The sequence below is a fragment of the Oncorhynchus gorbuscha genome, unplaced genomic scaffold, assembly GCF_021184085.1.
Source record: "Oncorhynchus gorbuscha isolate QuinsamMale2020 ecotype Even-year unplaced genomic scaffold, OgorEven_v1.0 Un_scaffold_387, whole genome shotgun sequence".
NCBI lineage: Eukaryota > Metazoa > Chordata > Actinopteri > Salmoniformes > Salmonidae > Oncorhynchus > Oncorhynchus gorbuscha.
In genome coordinates, this window is record NW_025745234.1 from 230591 (window position 1) to 251251 (window position 20661).

At 48.0% G+C, this 20661-nt stretch overlaps 1 long non-coding RNA gene across 1 annotated transcript in view; it reads left to right on the forward strand.

Annotated features, from left to right (window-relative positions):
- Window positions 1-18581: 18581 nt before the first annotated feature.
- Window positions 18582-20661, forward strand: part of LOC124018058 — a 4698-nt gene continuing 2618 nt past the window's right edge. Inside the window, exons 1-2 of the long non-coding RNA XR_006835556.1 lie at window positions 18582-18773; window positions 19079-19126. This is a non-coding gene — a long non-coding RNA (uncharacterized LOC124018058). The remainder of the gene's footprint in view (window positions 18774-19078; window positions 19127-20661) is intronic.

The following is a 20661-nucleotide window of genomic DNA, read 5'->3' on the forward strand; positions in this document are numbered from 1 at the left end:
CTACAGGATGTTGGGCTGTCTGTCTGTTGAAGCTCTACAGGATGTTGGGCTGTCTGTCTGTTGAAGCTCTACAGGATGTTGGGCTGTCTGTCTGTTGAAGCTCTACAGGATGTTGGGCTGTCTGTCTGCCTGTTGAAGCTCTACAGGATGTTGGGCTGTCTGTCTGTTGAAGCTCTACAGGATGTTGGGCTGTCTGTCTGTTGAAGCTCTACAGGATGTTGGGCTGTCTGTCTGTCTGTTGAAGCTCTACAGGATGTTGGGCTGTCTGTCTAGTGAAGCTCTACAGGATGTTGGGCTGTCTGTCTGTTGAAGCTCTACAGGATGTTGGGCTGTCTGTCTGTTGAAGCTCTACAGGATGTTGGGCTGTCTGTCTGTTGAAGCTCTACAGGATGTCGGGCTGTCTGTCTGTTGAAGCTCCACAGGATGTTGGGCTGTCTGTCTGTTGAAGCTCTACAGGATGTTGGGCTGTCTGTCTGTTGAAGCTCTACAGGATGTTGGGCTGTCTGTCTGCCTGTTGAAGCTCTACAGGATGTTGGGCTGTCTGTCTGCCTGTTGAAGCTCTACAGGATGTTGGGCTTTCTGTCTGTTGAAGCTCTACAGGATGTTGGGCTGTCTGTCTGTCTGTTGAAGCTCTACAGGATGTTGGGCTGTCTGTCTAGTGAAGCTCTACAGGATGTTGGGCTGTCTGTCTGTTGAAGCTCTACAGGATGTTGGGCTGTCTGTCTGTCTATTGAAGCTCTACAGGATGTTGGGCTGTCTGTCTAGTGAAGCTCTACAGGATGTTGGGCTGTCTGTCTGTTGAAGCTCCACAGGATGTTGGGCTGTCTGTCTGTTGAAGCTCTACAGGATGTTGGGCTGTCTGTCTGTTGAAGCTCCACAGGATGTTGGGCTGTCTGTCTGTTGAAGCTCTACAGGATGTTGGGCTGTCTGTCTGTTGAAGCTCCACAGGATGTTGGGCTGTCTGTCTGTTGAAGCTCTACAGGATGTTGGGCTGTCTGTCTGCCTGTTGAAGCTCTACAGGATGTTGGGCTGTCTGTCTGTTGAAGCTCTACAGGATGTTGGGCTGTCTGTCTGCCTGTTGAAGCTCTACAGGATGTTGGGCTGTCTGTCTGTTGAAGCTCTACAGGATGTTGGACTATCTGTCTGTTAAAGCTCTACAGGATGTTGGGCTGTCTGCCTGTTGAAGCTCTACAGGATGTTGGACTGTCTGTCTGTTGAAGCTCTACAGGATGTTGGGCTCTCTGTCTGTTGAAGCTCTACAGGATGTTGGACTGTCTGTCCGTCTGTTGAAGCTCTACAGGATGTTGGGCTGTCTGTCCGCCTGTTGAAGCTCTACAGGATGTTGGGCTGTCTGTCCGCCTGTTGAAGCTCTACAGGATGTTGGGCTGTCTGTCCGCCTGTTGAAGCTCTACAGGATGTTGGGCTGTCTGTCCGCCTGTTGAAGCTCTACAGGATGTTGGACTGTCTGTCTGTTGAAGCTCTACAGGATGTTGGGCTGTCTCTCCGCCTGTTGAAGCTCTACAGGATGTTGGACTGTCTGTCTGTTGAAGCTCTACAGGATGTTGGGCTGTCTGTCTGTTGAAGCTCTACAGGATGTTGGGCTGTCTGTCTGTTGAAGCTCTACAGGATGTTGGGCTGTCTGTCTGTTGAAGCTCCACAGGATGTTGGGTGATGCAACAGGAAACACAGTAGTAAATCACCAACAGAATGGCTCTTCAACAGAGGAAAATACGCCTTCAGGAGTGACCCGGTCCTGACCTCGACCCGATTGAGATGCTGTGGGACGACCTCAAGAGAGGTCACAAGAATGTGGGGTTAGAATGATTTCTGTGGGACAGAATGTGGGGTTAGAATGATTTCTGTGGGACAGAATGTGGGGTTAGATTGATTTCTGTGGGACAGAATGTGGGGTTAGATTTCGCCACAGAACTGAAACAGTTTTGTAAAGAGGACATTCCTCCTTGACTGTTGCTCCGGTCTGATCCACAACTACAGAAAACGTCTGGTTGAGGTTGTTGCTGACAAAGGGAGGGGCAACCAGTTATTAAATCCAAGGGGTTCACATACTTTTCCCACCCTGCACTGTGAATGTTTACACGGTGTGGTTACACAGAGACGTGAAAACCTATCATTTTAAGTGTGTTATTTAGTTTAAGTAGTTTAACTAGTTTAACTATACTAGACTATGTTAGTGGTAGGTGAGAAGTGTCTGTTAATTGAACGATTAGAATGTTCCGCCCTGAAACATATTAATTGTATGGAATTGATTAGAATGTTCCGCCCTGAAACATATTAATTGTATGGAATTGATTAGAATGTTCCGCCCTGAAACATATTAATTGTATGGAATTGATCAGAATGTCTAAATCATAATCAATAACTGTGTAGTCCGAGTCAGAATGAGGGTGAAAACAATATGTCTTTCTGGTATTTAAAACACAGACTGTCTGAGCTCGGTGACGACCTGACTAGAGATTTGGGAGAGAACGGGGAGTACGTCTCGAGGACAAGGTCACTATCTCTGTCGGCTGGGTAGTGAGACAGACAGGACAAGGTCACTATCTCTGTCGGCTGGGTAGTGAGACAGACAGGACAAGGTCACTATCTCTGTCGGCTGGGTAGTGAGACAGACAGGACAAGGTCACTATCTCTGTCGGCTGGGTAGTGAGACAGACAGGACAAGGTCACTATCTCTGTCGGCTGGGTTGTGAGACAGACAGGACAAGGTCACTATCTCTGTCGGCTGGGTAGTGAGACAGACAGGACAAGGTCACTATCTCTGTAGAAAAGGCCCATGGAGTTGGTGGAATACTCCTTTAATTAATTGCCATTTACTCAGCTGACCTGACACGTGACCACCTGTTCACCTTCACTGTCAGTCATCCTACCTGTCCAGCAACCCACACAGATTCCACTAATCTTTCAATGGTCCTTTGAGCCAGATGATGACTGAACCAAAGACAGGTGAAAAGGAAATGGAGGCGGAGAGGGAAGAATTGTCTCCACTGGAAGGAGGAAGTGAGGAGGAGAGAGCAGCTGAGAGAAAGGTCTTGGAACAAAGGAAATATCCAGGAGCTAAGCCTAAAGTAACAAAGGCTTCATCCTCAACCACCAGCAGCACCAGAAGAACCAGGCAAGCACCTGGTTATCTTAAGGACTATGTGGTCGAGGTTCCGACATCAAAGGGCAAGCCCACCAGAGCTCAAAGAGTTGATGGATCAACTATATGTTTCAGCCATCAACCATCCCCTCTGAGCCAAGGACCGGAAACTACTTTGGATCAGGAAAGTGGTCTACGTGAGGAACCTATGGAAGAGGTAACTCCCACTGCACAGGTCGACCAGCTTCCAGAGGCAGGCTCCGCTCAGCCCTTAACTAATGGGAAATTGTCGAAGCACTCTAGACGGAGTGGGAGTTCGACCAGTGGATACCCCTTTGGAAGTGGCCATGGCAGCCGCCATTCACTAGCCCTCAGCAATTCACAGACCGCTGTCCTACAAGAGAGGATGAAACTATTACCTTTGGAGGAAATTGAGCGTCAGATTGAGGAGGAACGACAGGCTGACGAACGATGTCACCAATTGGATGTGCAGGCCCGTAGAGCTCTACAGGAAAGGGAATTCATTGCCAAGGACTTGGCACAGCAGCGACGGCACCGTCAAGCCAGAAGGGAATTAGAGGAGGCACGGATGGTCTCATCCTTCCTGGAAAGGAACGAACAGGGAGTTGACCTGACCACCCCTCCACATGGACCTGAACTGTCTGCCTTTCTTTCCCAATCTGCCCCTCTGGTACAGCATGGCACACAGTCCTCGGAGGCTCCGGGGTCAACAGCCAACAAGGAGCACGGGAGACGGGCCGCTCCGCCAACGCCCTCTATGCCAGTGACACAAGTTAGCATTCCTCCATCTGGACAAAGCATCACTCCTTCGCCTTTCCGCCAATTACCAACCAAGGCAAATCGTTCCTTTCATCCAGGGCCAGGCCAGTCCTCAAACAACAGGTCGGAGGGCTCTCGCCCAATTCCGGCTGCCACAAATGGTGGGTCTGGGACAGTAGGTGACCGGCCCAATGAGGCCACAGTGGGCTCATCAGAAGTCCCGGGTTTATCCTTCACGCAACCAGAAGAGGGAGCCAACATTATGAAACTTCTAGTAGCCTCAGCCTATGGAATTCCCAGACCCAAACTGCCATACTTTGAAAACGGAAAGGAGAGTGAATTTGTCCTTTTGGAAATGGCATTGGAGAGCCTACTGGGTATTCACGGTCATCTGTCAGAACGCTACAAATACCAAGTACTAATGGATCATTTGCGGTTTCCCAGTGCATACAGGCTGGCCCAATCCTTTATGCACTCCGCAACACCATACACTGCAGCTCTCCAGGCCCTGAAGGCGAGATATGGTGAGCCACGTCAGCTAGTCAGAATGAACTAAACAACATCCTGAACACGTCTCCAATTAAAATGGGAGACCATGCTGCTTTCCAAGAATTCTCCTGGCTGTCCAATCCCTGACCTCGATGCTCCAATCCGTTGAAGGAGAAGACGGGAACGAGCTTAAATGTGGCTCCCACGTGGACAGGCTTCTCAGCAAACTTCCAGTGTACCTCAGAGACAGTTTCATTGAACATTGTTTGAATAAGGGCATCCTGAAAGAGGGCTCGAGAAGCACCTATGCTCTCAGAGACCTGGCCACATGGTTGGAGGTGAAGGCAAAGGCGAAGAGCATCGCTCACCAGGCCACAATCTCCGCCATAGCCATAGGGGGAAGGAAGGAGTTTGAACGCCAGCAGGGACAGAGAAGACCAAATCCCACTACCATGTACTTAAATAGTGAGGCCGGGGAGGAACCGGGAAGAAGACCCCTCTCAAGAGCAAGAACATCAAATTCCAGCCTTACTGCCCATATTGCAATAGTAAGGGGCACTTCCTTGGCTCATGCCCCAGAGTAAAAAAGCTCACTCAAACTCAATTGAAGGCCTGGATCACTTCAGGCGAGCGATGCTACAAGTGTGCCCGTAGCCATAAGGTGGAGACCTGCACATTGAGGAAACCCTGCAACCGCTGTAAAGAAATCCATCTCACCGTGTTGCATGATCTATTTCCCCAAGCAAAGAAGGAGCAGAGTATGCTCATGGTAGGAGCTGCAAAGGAGCTGTATCTCGACCAGCAGAACCGATCTCCAAGGGTCATGTTGAAGGTGGTCAAGGTCACTCTGCAAAGTGAAGGAGAAGCATTGATACATTCGCCGTTCTAGATGATGGGTCAGAAAGAACAATCATTCTCACAGCGGCCACCCGTCAGCTTAACCTGGAAGGGACCCCGAGACCCTTAATCTCAGAACGGTGCGACATGATGTTATCCAAATGAAAGGCTCTGCTGTAACCTTTAGCATTTCACCTTCAGGAAACAGGGGCGTGGCCTATAACATCACCAATGCCTTCACGGCAGATGGCTTGAATCTCGCAGAGCACTCCTGCCCGGTAAGTGTTCTACAGAAACAATATCCTCATCTACGAGGATTGCCTCTTCCTAACCTGGCCAGAGTAGCACCACTTATCCTGATTGGGTCAGACCACCCACATCTCGTCACCCCGACTGAGCCTATACGAGCTGGACCAGAAGGAGGACCCATTGCTGTCCATACATCCTTGGGTTGGGCTGTGCAAGGTCCATCCCATCTACTTCTCTCCACCCAAGATGTACAGTCACAGCAAGTCCTCTTCACCAGAAGCAATCCAGATGCAGCCACTGACCTCCTTCGGAATGTTGAGATGCTATGGAAGATGGACACCTTCTCCAACCGGAAGCTACAGGAGGTCACTCGCTCGAAAAATGACTCCTATGCATTAGACCTCCTGGAGAAGAGCACCACCACCACTGAAATGGATGGCGTTCGCAGGTATGCAACCCCACTGCTACGGGTGCCCAACCATCCTCCTCTGGCAACCACGACACGGGCTGTACTCCCACTACTGCGTGGAACAGAGCGACGCCTGGTGAAGAATCCTGAGCTTGCAGAAGTTCATAACCGAGAGATTCATAACCTTGTGAAGGCAGGCTACGTCACTGAAGTGACAGCTCATGAAGAGGGAAACGCACTCCGTGAATCCTGGTATCTCCCTCACCATGTTATCCAGCAACATGGTGGGAAGTATAGACTTGGCTTCAACTGTTCATTCCAAGCAGCTGGTCAAAGCCTGAATGACTGTCTACTCCCCGGACCAACCTTAGGTCCTTCCTTGCTCGGTGTCCTTCTCCGGTTCCGGCAGCACTCTACAGCCATCAGTGGAGACATCAAAGCCATGTTTCATCAGATTTGTTTACTGCCTTCCGACACCACACTGCTCCGGTTCATATGGCGAAATATGGAACGAGATGCAGAGCCCACAATCTATGAATGGCAGGTACTCCCATTCGGCACCACCTGCAGTCCTTGCTGTGCCATATACGCTCTGCAGAGACACGCACGGGAGCATCCAGACAGTGACCCAGAAGTATTGGATTCAGTGGAAAATGCCTTCTATGTGGATAACTGCTTACAAAGCATCCCATCCACGGCTGAAGCGAAATCATTCCTTGATAAAGTGCGGAATCTCCTGTCCAAAGGGGGATTTGAGGTCCGACAGTGGGCTAGTAACAGAGCGGAGGTTATCCAGCAGCTCCCGCCACAAGCTAGGTCCAGTAGCAGTGAACTATGGCTAACGCAGTCTGGTGCTAACCCAGAAGAGCCCACTCTAGGACTGAGGTGGAGCTGCCTACCGGATACCCTGGGGTATAAGCACCGCTCATCCCCAGTACCGAAACCCCACTCTGCGCACCATCTATCGGACCCTGGCCAGTCAATACGATCCCCTTGGGTATATCCTGCCATACACAACACGGGCCAAAGTCTTAGTCCAGGACCTGTGGCAGACCAAGAGGGACTGGGATGAACCAATCCACCCAGCTGACCTAGTGGAACGATGGATCTGTTGGGAAACTGAGTTAACGGAGCTCTCTGATGTCCAAATGCCAAGATGTTATGTACCATCCTGTGTTGACCAACTGGGATCATGCCTGGAACTGCATGTGTTCTGTGACGCTTCGGAGCGAGCTTATGGGGCGGTTTCCTATCTTAGAGTGGAGGATAAGGCAGGCCACACCCATGTCTCCTTTGTCATGGCCAGGTCCAGGGTCGCACCCAAGAAGCAGTTGTCAATGCCTAGGCTGGAACTCAGTGCTGCCCTTTCCGGAGCCCAGTTGGCCTCTACCTTGCGAGCCGAGCTCACCTTGCCAATCCAAAGGATCATCTACTGGAGTGATTCGACCACTGTATTGACATGGCTCAAGTCGGAGTCCTGCAGGTATAAGGTGTTTGTCGGGACTCGCATTGCGGAAATCAAGACCTAACAGAAGTCCAGGACTGGAGGTATGTTGATAGCATAAACAATCCTGCTGATGACATTACTAGAGGTAAAACCCTTAAGGAATTGGCTAAACCCCATCGCTGGAGCTTGGGACCACCATTCTTGTCCCAACCAGAGAACGAGTGGCCGACAGCCCCCAGGCGTGCGGCCCCTCCGCAACCAACTGAAGCTCATGAGTTAAGGAAGTCCGCCCAATGCTACAGTATTTCTACGGAACCAACAACGGCTCTCCCTGACCTAACACAATCCCAAACACTGCCGGATCTGATCACAGCCACAAACCAGACCTCAGATGGGGTGGCTTCTATACCTACCTCCCTCGCGGCAGAGACACTACTCCTCCAGCAAGCACAAGCAGTTAGCTTCCCTGAGGAGTTAAAAGCTCTGAAAGCCGGTAGGGAAGTGGCTAAGGGCAGCCGTCTTCTCTCTCTTGCCCCAGAATATGATCCAATCCTTGGAGTGATCAGAGTCGGAGGAGGCTGCGCCAAGCGGAGGTTTTGGACCCAGATGCTATCCACCCAATTATCCTCGATTCCAGACACCCTCTTACCAGGCTCCTCATCAAGAGTTATGATGAGCGGCTTCTCCACCCAGGGCCAGAGAGGGTCTATGGGGAGATGAGGCGGAAGTACTGGATAATTGGAGGACGAGGAGCCATTCGTAAGCACCAATACGCCTGCGTAGAATGTCAGAGATGGCGGGCCGGAGCTACGGTGCCCAAAATGGCAGATTTACCCCTGCTCGCTTGCGCCTCCTTAAACCACCCTTCTGGTCAACAGGAGTAGATTGCTTCGGCCCCTTGATGATCAAGTTAGGTCGTCGTGTGGAAAAGCGCTGGGGCATTCTATTCAAGTGTATGACAACCAGATGTGTCCACCTGGACCTACTGGAGAGTTTGGATACGGAAGCCTTCCTCATGGCCCTACGGCGGTTTATCTCCCGACGGGGAAACCCTACGAGATCCTGGCTGACAGAGGTACGAACTTCAAGGCAGGGAGAAGCCAGGTTGGAGGAAGCCTTCAAAGCCATGGAACCCAGCTTCCAGGATCAGCTGATGGACCAACAAATCTCATTCAAATTTAACCCTCCAGGCGCTCCTCATTTTGGAGGAACATGGGAGCGAGAGATCAAATCTGTAAAGACGGCCTTACGAGTCGTACTAGGGGACCAAACTGTCACTGAAACGGTCTTGAGGACTGTCCTGATAGAGGTGGAAGGGATTCTGAACTCCAAACCCTTGGGATATCTCTCTGCAGACATCGCTGACCCCGATCCGGTTACACCGAATATGCTCTTGATGGGACGCCGAGATGCGTCACTTCCTCAAGCCATGTATGCTGATACCAACCTCGTCGGCAGACGCCGGTGGCGACACAGCCAAATCTTAGCTGACCATTTTTGGGCCCGATTCATTCGGGATTACCTACCAAGTCTACAGCACAGAGGGAAATGGCGGAGAGAAATGGCCAGCCTGGAAACTGGCCAAGTAGTAATGATGGTGGACCCTCAGCTGCCTCGAGCCTCCTGGCCGGTGGGCCGTATAACTAAGACCATGCCTGGGACCGATGGTTGTGTTAGATCAGTGGAAATCCAGGTGAAGAACCGGACATATATCCGGCCAGTTGCCCGACTGATTCCTCTCCCTGAGATGACAGGGGATGGGGAGCAATGAGCCTTTTTGAGGAATGTGGAAATTAACAAATTTCCGGGGTGGCTGTAGAAAAGGCCCATGGAGTTGGTGGAATACTCCTTTAATTAATTGCCATTTACTCAGCTGGGCCAGGGGCGCTTTAATTAGGTCAGGTGGAAATGTCCAACAGATCTCAACTCCATAAAAGGAGGAAATTGCCATTGCCTGATCTCGCTGCTTTCTCTTCCCTAAATCCATCTGATCCAGAAGTTCTGTGCGTCTATGAATCCACCACAGACTACCAGTAAATATACCACTTTATGGTTAAAGGAATTCCTGCCTCAGTCTCATACATTCCTCTGTCACCTGACACGTGACCACCTGTTCACCTTCACTGTCAGTCATCCTACCTGTCCAGCAACCCACACAGATTCCACTAATCTTTCAATCTCTGTCGGCTGGGTAGTGAGACAGACAGGACAAGGTCACTATCTCTGTCGGCTGGGTAGTGAGATAGACAGGACAAGGTCACTATCTCTGTCGGCTGGGTTGTGAGACAGACAGGACAAGGTCACTATCTCTGTCGGCTGGGTAGTGAGACAGACAGGACAAGGTCACTATCTCTGTCGGCTGGGAAGTGAGACAGACAGGACAAGGTCACTATCTCTGTCGGCTGGGTAGTGAGACAGACAGTGACAGGACAAGGTCACTATCTCTGTCGGCTGGGTAGTGAGACAGACAGGACAAGGTCACTATCTCTGTCGGCTGGGTAGTGAGACAGACAGGACAAGGTCACTATCTCTGTCGGCTGGGTAGTGAGACAGACAGGACAAGGTCACTATCTCTGTCGGCTGGGTAGTGAGACAAACAGGACAAGGTCACTATCTCTGTCGGCTGGGTAGTGAGACAGACAGGACAAGGTCACTATCTCTGTCGGCTGGGTAGTGAGACAGACAGGACAAGGTCACTATCTCTGTCGGCTGGGTAGTGAGACAGACAGGACAAGGTCACTATCTCTGTCGGCTGGGTAGTGAGACAGACAGGACAAGGTCACTATCTCTGTCGGCTGGGTAGTGAGACAGACAGTGTAGCAGGACAAGGTCACTATCTCTGTCGGCTGGGTAGTGAGACAGACAGGACAAGGTCACTATCTCTGTCGGCTGGGTAGTGAGACAGACAGTGTAGCAGGACAAGGTCACTATCTCTGTCGGCTGGGTAGTGAGACAGACAGGACAAGGTCACTATCTCTGTCGGCTGGGTAGTGAGACAGACAGGACAAGGTCACTATCTCTGTCGGCTGGGTAGTGAGACAGACAGGACAAGGTCACTATCTCTGTCGGCTGGGTAGTGAGACAGACAGTGTGGGTAGTGAGACAGCAGGACAAGGTCACTATCTCTGTCGGCTGGGTAGTGAGACAGACAGGACAAGGTCACTATCTCTGTCGGCTGGGTAGTGAGACAGACAGGACAAGGTCACTATCTCTGTCGGCTGGGTAGTGAGACAGACAGTGTGCGGAGCAGGACGTGTGTGTGTATGTGTGTGTGTGTGTGTATGTGTGTGTGTATGTGTGTGTGTATGTGTGTGTGCGTATGTGTGTGTGTGTGTGTGTGTGTGTGCGTGCGTGCGTGCGTGCGTGCGTGTGTGTGTGTGTGTGTGTGTGTGTGTGTGTGCGTATGTGTGTGCGTGTGTGCGTGTGTGTGTGTGTTGGCGTGAGAAGTCAGTATAAATGAATTGTTTTGTCTTGACTCCAGAACATTCCGTGAATAAACCTTTTTGACCAGCTGGGCCTCCGTCTGTTTCATTCAACCAGGATCTGACACAGAGAGTAATGTAATTCAATTGGGTGATGAACAAAGTTCTCCAATCAGTTTGTGACTTCTGCATCATAGGCGAAGTAAGTTAAGAACAAATTTTCATTCACAATTAAACAGTGGGTTTAACTAGGGGCAGAACAAAGTATATATTTTTTTACTTTGTCAGCTCAGGGATTCGATCTTGCAACCTTTCGGTTTCTAGTCCAACGCTCTAACCACTAAACTACCTGCCCACCCCGGGTAGCCTAGTGAGAACATCCCACCAAGTCCTCTCCGGTCTCCAGGCGCTATTATGACGTCACAATGAGGAGAGCGTCGTCGGGCGGGTTCTATCTCTCTTGTGACATCATCACATCACGCATTCTACAGGTCACACGGCTTCATTCCACGGAGTTCTTCTGTAGGATACTTTCACCGGACAGAGAGACCTGGCTAGCGGAGGGTTACCTCTCTACTTACCATGGGCCCATGACAGCCTCTGTCTGTATGTCTGCAAACACTTAGCTCTGAAACGATCAATGTGATGATCTAGTGATTAACACTGTGATTTTCACCAGCTGATTAGCTACCATGGCATGTAGACCAGTACGCTCCCTCACAACAGGGAAGGATCTAGGTGAGTATGATACTCATAGAATTACATACAGAATTATATATAGAATATAGAATTATATGTAGAATTACATATAGAATTATATATAGAATTACACATAGAATTATATATAGAATTATATATAGAATTACATAGAATTCGTAGAATTACATGTAGAATTACATGTAGAATTACATGTAGAATAATATATAGAATTATATGTAGAATTATGTATAGAATTACATATAGAATTACTTGTAGAATTACATGTAGAATTACTCGTACAATTCCATGTACAATTACATGTACAATTACATTAGGGAAGGATCTAGGTGAGTATGATACTCATAGAATTACATACAGAATTATATACAGAATTATATATAGAATTATATATAGAATTACATGTAGAATTACACAGAATTATATATAGAATTATTCGTAGAATTACACAATTATATATGGAATTATATATAGAATTACTTGTAGAATTACACAATTATATATGGAATTATATATAGAATTACTCGTAGAATTACACAGAATTATATATGGAATTATATATAGAATTACTCGTAGAATTACACAGAATTATATATGGAATTATATATAGAATTACTCGTAGAATTACACAGAATTATATATAGAATTACATAGAGTTATACATAGAATTATATATAGATTTACATAGAGTTATACATAGAATTATATATAGAATTACATAGAGTTATACATAGAATTACATAGAGTTATACATAGAATTATATATAGAATTACACATAGAATTATATATAGAATTATATATAGAATTACACAGAATGATATATAGAATTACACATAGAATTATATAGAATTATATATAGAATTACACATAGAATTATACATAGAATTATGTAGAATTATATATAGAATTACACATAGAATTACATAGAATTATACATAGAATTATATAGAATTATATATAGAATTACACATAGAATTATACATAGAATTATATAGAATTATATATAGAATTACACATAGAATTACATAGAATTATATATAGAATTACACATAGAATTACATAGAATTATACATAGAATTATATAGAATTATATATAGAATTACACATAGAATTACATAGAATTATACATAGAATTATATAGAATTATATATAGAATTACACATATCCACGTATATCCACACCATTCTGTTGTTGGGGGGGGGGGTATATCCACACCACTCTGTTGGGGGGGGGGGGTATATCCACACCATTCTGTTGTTGGGGGGTATATCCACACCATTCTGTTGTTGGGGGGTATATCCACACCATTATGTTGTTGGAGGGGGTATATCCACACCATTCTGTTGTTGGGGGGTATATCCACACCATTCTGTTGTTGGGGGGGGGTATATCCACACCATTCTGTTGTTGGGGGGGTATATCCACACCACTCTGTTGTTGGAGGGGGTATATCCACACCATTCTGTTGTTGGGGGGGTATATCCACACCGTTCTGTTGTTGGGGGTGGTATATCCACACCATTCTGTTGTTGGGGGGGGGTATATCCACACCATTCTGTTGTTGGGGGTATATCCACACCATTCTGTTGTTGGGGTGGTATATCCACACCATTCTGTTGTTGGGGGTATATCCACACCATTCTGTTGTTGGGGGTATATCCACACCATTCTGTTGTTGGGGGTATATCCACACCATTCTGTTGTTGGGGTGGTATATCCACACCATTCTGTTGTTGGGGGGGTATATCCACACCATTCTGTTGTTGGGGGGGTATATCCACACCATTCTGTTGTTGGGGGGGTATATCCACACCATTCTGTTGTTGGGGGGTATATCCACACCATTCTGTTGTTGGGGGGGGGGGTATATCCACACCACTCTGTTGTTGGAGGGGGGTATATCCACACCATTCTGTTGTTGGGGGGTATATCCACACCATTCTGTTGTGGGGGGTATATCCACACCATTCTGTTGTTGGGGGTATATCCACACCACTCTGTTGTTGGAGGGGGTATATCCACACCAGTCTGTTGTTGGGGGGGGGGGGGGGGGGTATATCCACACCATTCTGTTGTTGGGGGGTATATCCACACCATTCTGTTGTTGGGGGGGGTATATCCACACCATTCTGTTGTTGGGGGGTATATCCACACCGTTCTGTTGTTGGGGGGTATATCCACACCATTCTGTTGTTGGGGGGGTATATCCACACCATTCTGTTGTTGGGGGGTATATCCACACCATTCTGTTGTTGGGGGGTGGTATATCCACACCATTCTGTTGTTGGGGGTATATCCACACCATTCTGTTGTTGGGGGGTATATCCACACCATTCTGTTGTTGGGGGGGTATATCCACACCATTCTGTTGTTGGGGGGGTGGTATATCCACACCATTCTGTTGTTGGGGGGGGTATATCCACACCATTCTGTTGTTGGGGGGGGTATATCCACACCATTCTGTTGTTGGGGGGGGGTATATCCACACCATTCTGTTGTTGGGGGGTATATCCACACCATTCTGTTGTTGGGGGGGGTATATCCACACCACTCTGTTGTTGGAGGGGGTATATCCACACCATTCTGTTGTTGGGGGGTATATCCACACCATTCTGTTGTTGGGGGGGGGGTATATCCACACCATTCTGTTGTTGGGGGGGTATATCCACACCACTCTGTTGTTGGGGGGGTATATCCACACCAGTCTGTTGTTGGGGGGTATATCCACACCATTCTGTTGTTGGGGGGGTATATCCACACCATTCTGTTGTTGGGGGGGGGGGTATATCCACACCATTCTGTTGTTGGGGGGTATATCCACACCACTCTGTTGTTGGAGGGGGGTATATCCACACCAGTCTGTTGTTGGGGGGGGTATATCCACACCATTCTGTTGTTGGGGGGTATATCCACACCATTCTGTTGTTGGGGGGGGTATATCCACACCATTCTGTTGTTGGGGGGTATATCCACACCACTCTGTTGTTGGAGGGGGGTATATCCACACCATTCTGTTGTTGGGGGGGGTATATCCACACCATTCTGTTGTTGGGGGGGTATATCCACACCATTCTGTTGTTGGGGGGGGGGTATATCCACACCATTCTGTTGGGGGGGGTATATCCACACCATTCTGTTGTTGGGGGGTATATCCACACCATTCTGTTGTTGGGGGTATATCCACACCACTCTGTTGTTGGGGGGTATATCCACACCATTCTGTTGTTGGGGGGGGGTATATCCACACCATTCTGTTGTTGGGGTGGTATATCCACACCATTCTGTTGTTGGGGGGGGGGGGTATATCCACACCATTCTGTTGTTGGGGGGGTATATCCACACCATTCTGTTGTTGGGGGGGGTATATCCACACCATTCTGTTGTTGGGGGGGTATATCCACACCACTCTGTTGTTGGAGGGGGTATATCCACACCATTCTGTTGTTGGGGGGGTATATCCACACCATTCTGTTGTTGGGGGGTGGTATATCCACACCATTCTGTTGTTGGGGGGGGGGTATATCCACACCATTCTGTTGTTGGGGGTATATCCACACCATTCTGTTGTTGGGGGGTATATCCACACCATTCTGTTGTTGGGGTATATCCACACCACTCTGTTGTTGGAGGGGGTATATCCACACCATTCTGTTGTTGGGGGGGTATATCCACACCATTCTGTTGTTGGGGGGGTGGTATATCCACACCATTCTGTTGTTGGGGGGGGTATATCCACACCATTCTGTTGTTGGGGGGTATATCACACCATTCTGTTGTTGGGGGGGTATATCCACACCATTCTGTTGTTGGGGGGGTATATCCACACCACTCTGTTGTTGGAGGGGGGTATATCCACACCAGAAGGGGGGGGTATATCCACACCATTCTGTTGTTGGGGTGGTATATCCACACCATTCTGTTGTTGGGGGTATATCCACACCATTCTGTTGTTGGGGGGGGGGTATATCCACACCATTCTGTTGTTGGGGGGTATATCCACACCATTCTGTTGTTGGGGGGGTATATCCACACCACTCTGTTGTTGGAGGGGGGTATATCCACACCATTCTGTTGGGGGGGGGTATATCCACACCATTCTGTTGTTGGGGTGGTATATCCACACCATTCTGTTGTTGGGGGGGGGGGGGGGTATATCCACACCATTCTGTTGTTGGGGGGGTATATCCACACCATTCTGTTGTTGGGGGGTATATCCACACCATTCTGTTGTTGGGGGTATATCCACACCACTCTGTTGTTGGAGGGGGTATATCCACACCATTCTGTTGTTAGGGTATATCCACACCATTCTGTTGTTGGGGGTGGTATATCCACACCATTCTGTTGTTGGGGGGTATATCCACACCATTCTGTTGTTACAGGGGGGTATATCCACACCATTCTGTTGTTGGGGGTATATCCACACCATTCTGTTGTTGGGGGGTATATCCACACCACTCTGTTGTTGGAGGGGTATATCCACACCATTCTGTTGTTGGGGGGGTATATCCACACCATTCTGTTGTTGGAATGGTATATCCACACCATTCTCTGTTGGGGGGTATATCCACACCATTCTGTTGTTGGGGGTATATCCACACCATTCTGTTGTTGGGGGGGGTATATCCACACCATTCTGTTGTTGGGGGGTATATCCACACCATTCTGTTGTTGGGGGGGGGGTATATCCACACCATTCTGTTGTTGGGGGGGTATATCCACACCATTCTGTTGTTGGGGGGTATATCCACACCATTCTGTTGTTGGGGGGGTATATCCACACCATTCTGTTGTTGGGGGTATATCCACACCATTCTGTTGTTGGGGGTATATCCACACCATTCTGTTGTTGGGGGGTATATCCACACCATTCTGTTGTCTGTTGGGGGGTATATCCACACCATTCTGTTGTTGGGGGGTATATCCACACCATTCTGTTGTGGGGGGGGTATATCCACACCATTCTGTTGTTGGAGGGTATATCCACACCATTCTGTTGTTGGGGGGTATATCCACACCATTCTGTTGTTGGGGGGGGTATATCCACACCATTCTGTTGTTGGGGGTATATCCACACCATTCTGTTGTTGGGGGGTATATCCACACCATTCTGTTGTTGGGGGGGTATATATATATCCACACCATTCTGTTGTTGGGGGTATATCCACACCATTCTGTTGTTGGGGGGTATATCCACACCATTCTGTTGTTGGGGGTGGTATATCCACACCATTCTGTTGTTGGGGGGTATATCCACACCATTCTGTTGTTGGGGGTATATCCACACCATTCTGTTGTTATATATAGTATATCCACACCATTCTGTTGTTGGGGGGGTATATCCACACCATTCTGTTGTTGGGGGTATATCCACACCATTCTGTTGTTGGGGGGTATATCCACACCATTCTGTTGTTGGGGGTATATCCACACCATTCTGTTGTTGGGGGGGGGTATATCCACACCACTCTGTTGTTGGAGGGGGTATATCCACACCATTCTGTTGTAGTATATCCACACCATTCTGTTGTTGGGGGGGTATATCCACACCATTCTGTTGTTGGGGGGGTATATCCACACCACTCTGTTGTTGGAGGGGGTATATCCACACCAGTCTGTTGTTGGGGGGTATATCCACACCATTCTGTTGTTGGGGGGGGGGTATATCCACACCATTCTGTTGTTGGGGGGTATATCCACACCATTCTGTTGTTGGGGGGTATATCCACACCACTCTGTTGTTGGAGGGGGTATATCCACACCATTCTGTTGGGGGTATATCCACACCATTCTGTTGTTGGGGGTATATCCACACCATTCTGTTGTTGGGGGGGGTATATCCACACCACTCTGTTGTTGGAGGGGGTATATCCACACCAGTCTGTTGTTGGGGGGTATATCCACACCATTCTATTGTTGGGGGGGGGTATATCCACACCACTCTGTTGTTGGAGGGGGTATATCCACACCAGTCTGTTGTTGGGGGTATATCCACACCATTCTGTTGTTGGGGGGGGTATATCCACACCATTCTGTTGTTGGGGGAGGGGGGTATATCCACACCATTCTGTTGTTGGGGGTATATCCACACCATTCTGTTGTTGGGGGGTATATCCACACCATTCTGTTGTTGGGGGTATATCCACACCATTCTGTTGTTGGGGGGGTATATCCACACCACTCTGTTGTTGGAGGGGGTATATCCACACCATTCTGTTGTTGGGGGGTATATCCACACCATTCTGTTGTTGGGGGTATATCCACACCATTCTGTTGTTGGGGGTATATCCACACCACTCTGTTGTTGGAGGGGGGTATATCCACACCAGTCTGTTGTTGGGGGTATATCCACACCATTCTGTTGTTGGGGGTATATCCACACCATTCTGTTGTTGGGGGGGTATATCCACACCATTCTGTTGTTGGGGGTATATCCACACCACTCTGTTGTTGGAGGGGGGTATATCCACACCATTCTGTTGTTGGGGGGTATATCCACACCATTCTGTTGTTGGGGGTATATCCACACCATTCTGTTGTTGGGGGGTATATCCACACCAGTCTGTTGTTGGGGGGTATATCCACACCATTCAGCAGGGGGGTATATCCACACCATTCTGTTGTTGGGGGTATATCCACACCATTCTGTTGTTGGGGGGGGGGTGTATTTTTATCATCTGAACTGAACACGTTTTAACTTAAAGTGAAGCTCCAGAACTTTTGTTTAATTTCAGAAAGTAGTTTTGCAAAACTGGGTTACCGAAAATGGTGCACTACGTAATCCGTACGATATGTTACGTCTGGCAATTATAATTGTTTTTTTTGCAATTCGTATGATATGTTACAAATTGTAATATACGTACAATATGTTACGAAGTGCTTAAGATCCCGGACTGCATCTTTAATTACCTCCCTCAGGCACCCACACCAGCCCTCTGGCCGATGAGGGAGGGGCGAACGAGGGACTCAGCCGACTCACCCTGAGGGATGAGAGAGCAGAGAGGAGGCGGAGGAACAGGAAGAGCTCCGAGAGGAGTACGGGAGGAAGAGGAGAGAGGAAGAGGAGGAGGAAGAGCTCCGAGAGGAGTACGGGAGGAAGAGGAGAGAGGAAGAGGAGGGGGAGGAGTCATAAGGAAGAGGAGGAGGGGAATCTGTCCTTAGAGAGTAGCACCACGCGGATCGACACGTTACAGCCCCCACAATGCAACAGTAGAGAGCCAAGTCGTGATCCAGTTGCAGAGAGGTTTGTTCAGCTGGGTTGTCTGGGAGGCGGAGGCTACGGGATCGTCTACGCTGGGTACCGCAGAGAAGACAACCTACCTGTGAGAAGGGTTCAATAAACACACACACACACACACACACACACACACACACACACACACACACACACACACACACACACACACACACACACACACACACACACACACACACACACTATACACACACACACACACACACTTGTTTTGTCCATTGGAGTTACAGTATTATTAGTCAATGATTGTGTGTGTGTGTGTGTGTGTGTGTGTGTGTGTGTGTGTGTGTGTGTGTGTGTGTGTGTGTGTGTGTGTGTGTGTGTGTGTGTGTGTGTGTGTGTGTGTGTGTGTGTGTGTGTAATTCTCTGTAGGTGGCTATAAAACGTGTCCCCTTGGCCAAAGTGTTACGCATACCGGTGGTGAGTTCATCATTCTCTCATCACGGTCTGCTGTGATGCAGTCTGTAGTAGTCTGTAGTAGTCCATAGTAGTCTGTAGTAGATCTGTAGCAGATCTGTAGTAGTCTATAGTAGTCTGTAGTAGTATATAGCAGTCTATAGTAGTCTGTAGTAGTCTATAGTAGTCTTTAGTAGTCTGTAGCATACCGGTGGTGAGTTCATCATTCTCTCATCACGGTCTGCTGTGATGCAGTCTGTAGTAGTCTGTAGTAGTCCATAGTAGTCTGTAGTAGATCTGTAGCAGATCTGTAGTAGTCTATAGTAGTCTGTAGTAGTATATAGCAGTCTATAGTAGTCTGTAGTAGTCTATAGTAGTCTTTAGTAGTCTGTAGCATACCGGTGGTGAGTTCATCATTCTCTCATCACGGTCTGCTGTGATGCAGTCTGTATTAGTCTATAGTAGTCTATAGTAGTCTGTAGTAGTCTATAGTAGTCTGTAGTAGTCTATAGTAGTCTGTAGTAGTCTATAGTAGTCTGTAGTAGTTTATAGTAGTATGTAGTAGTCTATAGTAGTCTGTAGTAGTCTATAGTAGTCTTTAGTGGTCTATAATAGTCTATAGTAGTCTGTAGTATTCTATAGTAGTCTAGTAGTATGTAGTAGTCTATAGTAATCTATAGTAGTCAGTATTAGTCAGTAGTAGTCAGTAGTAGTCAGTAGTAGTAGTCAGTAGTAGTCAGTAGTAGTAGTCAGTAGTAGTCTATAGTAGTCTATAGTAGTCAGTATTAGTCAGTAGTAGTCAGTATTAGTCAGTAGTAGTCAGTAGTAGTCAGTAGTAGTAGTCAGTAGTAGTAGTAGTATCAAAATCAAATCAAATCAAATTTATTTATATAGCCCTTCGTACATCAGCTGATATCTCAAAGTGCTGTACAGAAACCCAGCCTAAAACCCCAAACAGCAAACAATGCAGGTGTAAAAGCACGGTGGCTAGGAAAAACTCCCTAGAAAGGCCAAAACCTAGGAAGAAACCTAGAGAGGAACCGGGCTATGTGGGGTGGCCAGTCCTCTTCTGGCTGTGCCGGGTAGAGATTATAACAGAACATGACCAAGATGTTCAAATGTTCATAAATGACCAGCATGGTCAAATAATAATAAGGCAGAACAGTTGAAACTGGAGCAGCAGCACAGTCAGGTGGACTGGGGACAGCAAGGAGCCATCATGTCAGGTAGTCCTGGGGCACGGTCCTAGGGCTCAGGTCCTCCGAGAGAGAGAAAGAAAGAGAGAATTAGAGAGAGCATATGTGGGGTGGCCAGTCCTCTTCTGGCTGTGCCGGGTGGAGATTATAACAGAACGTGGCCAAGATGTTCAAATGTTCATAAATGACCAGCATGGTTGAATAATAGTAAGGCAGAACAGTTGAAACTGGAGCAGGAGCATGGCCAGGTGGACTGGGGACAGCAAGGAGTCCTCATGTCAGGTAGTCCTGGGACATGGTCCTAGGGCCCAGGCCAGTTGAAACTGGAGCAGCAGCATGGCCAGGTGGACTGGGGACAGCAAG